Below are 8,541 nucleotides of genomic sequence, written 5' to 3'. Positions count from 1 at the left end.
CTAACAGCCTTGGTGTGCCAAGTAACATAGTAAGCTCTCCGAGGCTTCTTCAGCAGTGGGCAGGTCATCAGCACAGAGAAGAAGATCATCCACATATTGGAGAATGACCACTGCCAGATGTTCCTTTTGCCACGTGTCCAATATGGTGGTCATGGCTTTGGCGAACTGGCTCGGAGAATTTTGCGCCCCTTGTGGCATAACTGCCCAGGTGTATTGCTGCCCCTCATGAATGAAAGCGAAGAGGTATCTGCAGGAAGGATGCAAGGGAACGCTGAAGAATGCATTTGCCAGGTCCACCACGGTGAAGTACTTTGCTGTTGGAGGTACCCCTGTAAGTAGAGTGTGGGGATTTGGGACGATAGGTGTCTCCAAGACGGTGGCTTCATTCACTGCTCGAAGGTCCTGTACCATCCTGTACTTCTCTGGTTGCCCTTTGGGTGTCTTCTTTTTCACCAGGAACAAAGGTGTGTTGCATGGAGAGGTACAAGATATGAGTGCACCATTTGCCACAAGGGACTTGACCTGCTTTGAAATGGCCTCAGATTATGCTGGTTTCAGTGGGTACTGTGGTTTCCTGGGTAGGGGAGCTCCAGGCTTCAGTTCCACCATAACTGGGGGTACCTTTAAATGTCCAATATCTTTAGATCCTGTGGACCACAGACAACTTGGAATTATGCTCAACACATCCGCTGGGATGGTGGTGGTAGGGGTCTCTTGCAGTGCCATCAGAAGGGGAATGGAGCACAGTGCAGACATGTCCTCTTCTTCTAGTGGTGATGAGATGACCACCTTGCCATCAGGAGTGAATGTGATAGAGGCCTGGAGCCTAGATAGCACATCAGCTCCCAGGAGATTCAGGGGACACATCGACGACACGACAAATCGGGCAAGCAAGTCTGGGAATGGACCGACCTGTAAAGGTCGGGTAAGAGGATTAGACCGTGGGGTTCCATCTACCCCCACACAGGATATGTCTATGTCAGAAAGATATGAGTGCTCTGACAGGTCTTCTGATCTGATCACACTCCTGGCTGCACCTGTGTCAATTAAAAATGTTGTTGGGTGCCCTTCAATAGGTAAGGTCGCTTTTGCTAGTGGGCCCCCTGAATCCGCTGAAGACACTGCCAAGATAGGGGATGACACAGGCTTGCCCACTTCATAGCACAGAAGATCCAGGTGATCCGCGCTGGGCCCAGGGGCTTGATGCTGTCAGGAATGGATTCAGCACTGGTGGTGGGACTCTCCTGCCGTGTGGGCTGCAGTACCAGAGCTGACCAGCGGGTGCTCTCAGCACTGGTGGTGGGACTCTCCTGCCGTGTGGGCTGCAGTACCAGAGCTGACCAGCGGGTGCTCTCAGCACTGGTGGTGGGACTCTCCTGCCGTGTGGGCTGCAGTACCAGAGCTGACCAGCGGGTGCTCTTAGCAGCCAGAAGCTCACAATCAGCCAAACCTGGGGCTGATTACAGAAAGGTGTATATAAGGCATGACCAGGCCTGTGCTCTGGGCCTTGGTGTATGTTTCCCCATGAGCCCCTGTATCCTGTTCCTAGTTCCTGTGAGAAGATACCTTGTTGCCGACCCTGCCTGATCCTGATTCCTGTTGACCGTCTCCTGTTCTGACTACTGGCTCATCCCTGACCATCCTTCTGCCTGATCCTCTGTACTGCGCTGTCCGTGAGTTACTGAACCCGGCTTGTGACCTTGACCATTCTCTGCCTGCTCCTTTGATACCTTGCTGCCCGCACGTTGCTGACTTGGCCCGTCTGACCACGCTCACTACTCTGCCATCCATCCATCCTGCACGGATCCAGCCGTACCTGCACATACCTCTGGCGGATCCCTCTATCACTAGCAGGTGTACTCAGGGGCCGCGACCTGGTTCCTGTCTGCTCCAAGTCCATCCCCACCATCAGGGGCCCTGGTGAATAGCAGACTGGGACTTAGACTCCGCGCCCTGGGGAATCCTGCCCTGAGGACCGCTAGAGGTACCACCAGGCAGTCGTTACAGAACCCTACGGCCGGCCTGACCATTCCACCTCTCCAGCCCTGACTACGCCTGTGTTCCTGCACCTCCTAAGATTAGTGGAAGGTTAGTTTGCTCACTGTGCGTTTATATATATATCGGGGTGGCTAATAATAACCTGTATTATACTATACCTGAAACCTGCGTTTCCCTTTGTCAGTCCACACCTTTCTGGTCATTCCGTGATTCCTGACAGATGCTGCTGTTGTGGCTGTTGCTGGCTGTGTATGTCTTGGTTCCACTGTGGCCGTCGACGTCTGGGAGGGGCTCTGCAGTTCCTCTTGTAGTGCCCGGGGCGGCCACAATTGAAGCAAATGGGCTTATTTTCTTCTGTGGCCTAAAAGGGGCATCTGGAGAAGCGTATGCGGATAGCGTAGGAAGTTCCGGACCTGCGGCCTCCTCATCCAAAGAAGATATATCTGGCCAGGTTGACTCTGAATGCAAAATGTTTGTACCTTTTGGTCTATTGGGGACAAAATTGTCTCTCGAAGGGGCCAGTGGTCATGTCAGGTTCGACTGGCATGGTGGGGACACGCGGCACATCCGGCGGTATGTAGAATGTACCATCGGCTTGTAAGACCGGACACACTGGGTAGGCCTTCCGGGTGTCTGATTTGGTGTGCCAAAATGGCCACCTCCAGGAAGTGTACTGGGCTGGGCAGGAAGTAACAATACAGGTGCAGCCCAGTGTCTGCAGACCAAATGCCATGATAGGGCGGTGGGTGGTCCTTTGCAATATTAACATATTGGTGGTATACATAAACAACTAATCGGCCGCGCACCAATCGAGAGTCCAGGATCCAGCTCACCTCATACTCCTCATGACCGTCAACCCGGATGGGACGGGGCCGAGAGGTAGTGAAGCGATTGCAGATCAGAGGTTTCAACAGTGATACATGAAAGATATTGGAGATCCGCATCCCAGGCGGAAGGGCAAGGGCATAGGCCACCGGATTCACCTTGCGGAGAATGCGAAAAGTAACGACAAAACGGGGAGCTAGTTTGGGTGTGGGCACCCGAAGATTGAGGTTACGAGTAGACAACCACACCCGATCGCCGACCTGATATGAAGGAGCGGGCAACCGTCTGCGATCAGCCTGGAACTTCTGACGCTGAGCTGAGTCCCTCAAGGCCCTCTGGATCTGCCCCCATGAAGAACGCAGGGCAGCAAGATGGTTCTCCACAGCCGGAATGTCCTATGGTGAGAACCTCTCAGGTAATACCGCGGGTTGGTACCCATAGTTGGCCATGAAGGGAGACATCCCGGAGGAGGAGTTGACCGCCGAGTTCCTGGTAAACTCTGCCCAAGGCAGGAGATTGGCCCAATCGTCCTGATGGTCTGAGATAACACCGAAGGAATTGTTCTAAGGCCTGATTGGAACGCTCCGCAGCCCCATTGGACTGCAGGTGGTAGGCTGAAGAAAAGGAGAGACTAATACCCAACTGGGAGCAGAAGGCGCGCCAGAATCTGGACAAGAACTGACTCCCGCGGTCTGAGACAATCACCATGCAGGCAAAAAATCTCCCTAGAAAAGACTGTGGCCAGTTCCTGCGCTGTTGGTAATTTCCTGAGTGGAATACAATGGCACATTTTGGAAAAACGATCGACAACCATGAGAATGTCCGTATGACCCCAAGACACAGGGAGGTCTACAATAAAGTCCATGCCCAGGTGTGACCAAGGACGCTCCCCATTGGGAATGGGTTGCAGAAGACCCATTGGAAGATGCCGTGGAGATTTATTCTGGGCACAGATCGAACATGCCTCTACATAAAAGGCGATGTCGGCACGGAGAGTTGGCCACCAGAACAACCGAGAGACGACCCAAGACAACTAGTTCCTCCCCGGATGCCTGGCAGTTTTGGAGTTATGGTAGGTACACAGCAGATGGGTGCGCAACCCCTCGGGTACAAAACATCTACCCTCCGGTCTCTCGGGAGGAGCGTCAGTTTGAGCCGCCAAAATCTGCTCCCCAAGGGGAGAAGTCAGACTGGTGCGAATGGCAGCCAGGATCTGATCCGGAAGTATGACCGAGGTTGGCTCAGAGTCCTCCCTGGACAACTCAGAGTATTGCCACGATAATGCATCAGCCCTGACATTCTTGGAACCAGGCAAATAGGAGACCACATAGTTGAACCGCGACAAGAACAAGGCCCATCTGGCCTGACAGGGTGTCAATTTTTTGGCCTCCGAAAGATAAGTCAGGTTATGATCGGTAAGAATGAGGACCGGAACCGCGGAGCCCTCGAGCAGGTGCCTCCATTCCTTGAGAGCCAGAATGATTGCCAACAACTCCCTATCTCCAATCTGGTAGTTGCACTCTGCAGAGGAAAGCTTTCTGGAGTAGAACCCACAGGGAAGTAGGGGTCCATCGGGCGACCGACGTTGAGACAGGAGAGCGCCTACTCCCATCTCGGATGCATCAACCTCAAGGACGAAGGGCAATCCAGGATTGGGATGAGACAGTATCAGAGCCGAAGCGAAGGCAGATTTCAGAGCCTCGAAAGCTACGATGGCCTCGGATGGCCACACGTGAGGATTACTGCCCTTCTTGGTTAGGTGTGAAAGAGGCTTTGCCAGCGTGGAGAAGTTCCTGATGAACTTCCGATAGTAGTTGGCGAAACCCAAAAAGCGCTGAATGGGCCGAAGACCATTGGGACGAGGCCACTGCAGTACCGCCGCAACCTTCTGCGGGTCCATGGAGAATCCCTCCGCAGAAATGATGTAGCCCAAAAAGGCAACTTGGGATCGATGAAATTCGCACTTCTCAAGTTTACAAAAAAGTTCGTTCTCACGTAATCGTTGCAGCACCTGCTTGACATCCTGGATATGGGACTCCATGGAGGCAGAGTAAACCAGGATGTCATCCAAGTAAACTACCACGCACTGCTGCAACAAGTCACGAAGGACATCATTTATGAATTCCTGAAAAACTGCGGGCGCGTTACACAACCCGAAGGGCATCACCAGGTATTCCTAGTGACCGGTTCTGGTGTTAAACGAGGTCTTCCACTCATCCCCCTGTTTTATCCGTACGAGGTTGTACGCCGCCCTAAGGTCAAGTTTGGTAAAGACTGTTGCCCCCTTAAGGCGGTCGAACAACTCAGTAATCAAGGGAATCGGGTAGGCATTCTTAGTGGTGATTCGATTGAGACCCCTAATCGATGCAAGGCCTCAATTCACCACCCTTCTTCTTTACAAAGAAAAAGCCCGCTCCTGCTGGGGAAGTAGACTTACAAATGTGCCCCCGGGAAAGCGCATCCGCAACGTACTCCTCCATGGCCTTATTCTCCGCAACCGAGAGAGGATACACCCTGCCACGCGGAGGAGTGGCACCGGGTTGTAAGGATATGGCGCAGTCGTAAGGACGATGAGCAGGTAAGGCACCAGCGCGTACCTTATCAAACACGTCCTGGTACTCCCCATAATCGGTGGGCAACGCAGAGTCCGAGGAGGCACACAACACCTTAACCGGGCCACGGATGCACCCGGCCCCACACTGTGGAGACCACGAGAGAATCTCGGCCGTTCACCAATTAAAGGTTGGATTGTGCGTCTGGAGCCAGGGATACCCCAAAACCACTGAATAGTGCGGAGAAGAAATCACCTGGAAACAGGCCAACTCCCTGTGAACAGCCCCAATAGCTACTTCAACTGGCATGGTCTCGTGGGTAACCTGCGGTGGTTGCAGGGGCCGGCAATCTATCGCCTCGAGAACCAATGGGGTAACTCGAGCCTGCAGGGGAATGGAGTGCTGGGCAGCAAACGAGCTGTCCATAAACAACCCGCCGGCCCCAGAATCTACCAACGCCTGGGCCGTCACTGAGCCCTCCGCCCAAGAGAGGACAACGGTGATCAGTGGTTTATCTCTGCGGAACGCCGGGGACGAGGAGACTCCACCCAAGATCTATCCCGGACAGGATCTCAGGTGCGAGCGTTTCCCGGATGGACCGGACAGGACAGGACTGCCGAAAGTGCCCACCAAGGCCACAGTACAGGCAGCGACCCTCCCGACGCCGAGCGGCCCGCTCTCCCTCGGAAAGGCGAGCAAACCCCAGCTGCATGGGCTCACCACCAGACAATCTATCCCCAGGAGGCGTGGGAGGAGAGGAGGAACGGGTGGGACAGAAAACACAGGTGCCAGTCGATTGGAAGGCCTCCGCAGGCGTTCCTTGAGTGAAAGCCTCTCCCTGAGCCTGGTATCAATCAGGATCAGGAAGGAAATTAGTGCTTCCAGCTCCACAGGCAAATCCTTGGCTGCAATCTTGTCCTTCAATGCATCAGAAAGACCCTGAGAAAACGCAGCCACCAGAGCCTCATTGTTCCAACCCACCTCTGCCGCCAGGGTACGAAACTCTATGGCGTACTCGGCAACGGTCCGTGAACCCTGATGCATAGACATGAGCAGCTTGGCAGCCGGTACGTCGAATACCCTACGGAAGGCATCGACAAAACTGGAAAACTTGTGAATCACCAGGTCATTCCTCTCCCAAGGCCTTGTCTGAGAGTAGCAATATTAGAAAACCCACCTTTGACCTCTCAGTCGGAACAGCGTGGGGTATTAATTCGAAATAAATCCCCACCTGGTTGAGGAACCCACGACACTAACTCGGCTCACCCCCAAAGTGCTGTGGAAGAGGGGCTGAACCAGTCATACCTCTGGGCGCCGCGGGTGCCACAGCAGCCGCGGCGGTAGGCGCAACAAGCGGAACAGCAGCGGGAGCGACCACCGGAGTGACAACCGGCCTAATAGCACCAGGAGTAAGGTGCGCGGTGCGTGCAAGCAGAGTTTGCAACGCCTGAGCGAACTGATCCAACAGGAGATCCTGTTGATCCAGTCTGGCGACCAACATTGGAAGCGAAGGTGTACCTGCACCGTCAGGATTCATGGCACTTGTGTAATGTCAGGGCAGGGCTGTGGAACGGACAGGTAGGCCTAGTGGCAGGGTAACGCACTGGCTGACGACAACCACCACCAACAGACCGAAGTCCATCAGGGCGCGGAGTCTAAGTCCCAGGCTGCCCAGGTCGCGGCCCCCGAGACACCCTGGCTGCAGTAATGGCCGCCGCCAATGGCATGTAGCTGGTAAGAATGACAATAGCGTAGTCAGGCAGGCCGGGTCGACAACAACGGGACAAAACGGTACAGAACAGTAGACAGAGAATCACAGGTCACGGGCCGGGTTCAGCAACGGAAGGTTAGATCGAAGGAAAACACAGAGAATGGTCTTAGTCACAAGCCAAGTCAGATACCAGAAGAGTCACGGGAGTATACACAGAGCTGTAGCAAGACCAAGACACAAGACACAAGTGCAAAGAGCATGTGCGGATCACAGGCTTATATGTACTCAGCCACACCCCTCTGGGGGATGGACCTCAGAGACCTGAAGGCATAAAAGATTCCCACCATGCTCAGCAGAAATCCAAGATGGATGCCAGCACATGGAGTAACATAACCTCTGGGAAAAGGTAGGACCTTGACAGTATGTAACCGTTTAACCACGTAATTAACTGATCTCAATGTCTATAACTCTTGGTCTGCTTAGACCAGCAATGGGCAAACTACGGCCCGCGGGCCGTATACGGCCCGGCGGACCTTTTAATCCGGCCCGCGGAGCGTGATACTGTCAGGATGGCTGTCAGGATGTGTGTAGGCGGGGCAGCGTGACGAACGTGAGGGGAGCTAGGCTCCTCTCACAGTCTGCCCTGAAGATCGGTGTAGCATAAAAATCTGTCTCCTATGAGGATCTGTCCCCCTCGACGTATCTGCGCATGTGATCGCCGATCGGCTGCTAATGCCTGAAACTGGCACATGCGCAGATACATCGAGGGGGACAGATCCTCACAGGAGACAGATTTTCATGCTACACCGGAACGGCGCGGGAACACGGCGAGAGGAACGCGCGGAGCAAAGGTAAGTGAATTGACACAGGGGGGACTTGGGGACTTAATATGGGGAATGAATTACTATATGGGGGATGAACTACTATAGGGGGGATGAATTACTATAGGGGGGATGAATTACTATAGGGGGGATGAATTACTATATGGGGGATGAATTACTATGGGGGATGAATTACTATATGGGGGATGAATTACTATGGGGGATTAATTACTATATGGGGGATTAATTACTATATGGGGGATGACTTACTATGGGGGATGAATTACTATATGGGGGATGAATTACTATGGGGGATGAATTACTATATGGGGGATGAATTACTATGGGGGATGAATTACACTATGGGGGATGAATTACACTATGGGGGATGAATTACTATAGGGGGGATGAATTACTATGGGGGATGAATTACTATGGGGGATGAATTACTATGGGGGATGAATTACTATGGGGGATGAATTACTATATGGGGGATGAATTACTATGGGGGATGAATTACTATGGGGGATGAATTACTATATGGGGGATTAATTACTATGCTTACTATGGGGGAATATTACTATACTTACTATGGATGACACATACACATCATTCATCTACTCTTGGTCCGGCC

At 53.2% G+C, this 8,541-nt stretch overlaps 1 pseudogene; it reads right to left on the bottom strand.

Annotated features, from left to right (window-relative positions):
- The window catches only part of LOC149456903 (uncharacterized), a 39,095-nt pseudogene continuing 30,554 nt past the window's right edge, over window positions 1–8,541 (bottom strand).

This window comes from Staurois parvus, unplaced genomic scaffold, assembly GCF_062004578.1.
Source record: "Staurois parvus isolate SC_StPar_1 unplaced genomic scaffold, SC_StPar_1.0 ptg000343l, whole genome shotgun sequence".
In the NCBI taxonomy this organism is placed as follows: Eukaryota; Metazoa; Chordata; class Amphibia; order Anura; family Ranidae; genus Staurois; species Staurois parvus.
This window is presented reverse-complemented; position numbering and strand designations above follow the sequence as displayed.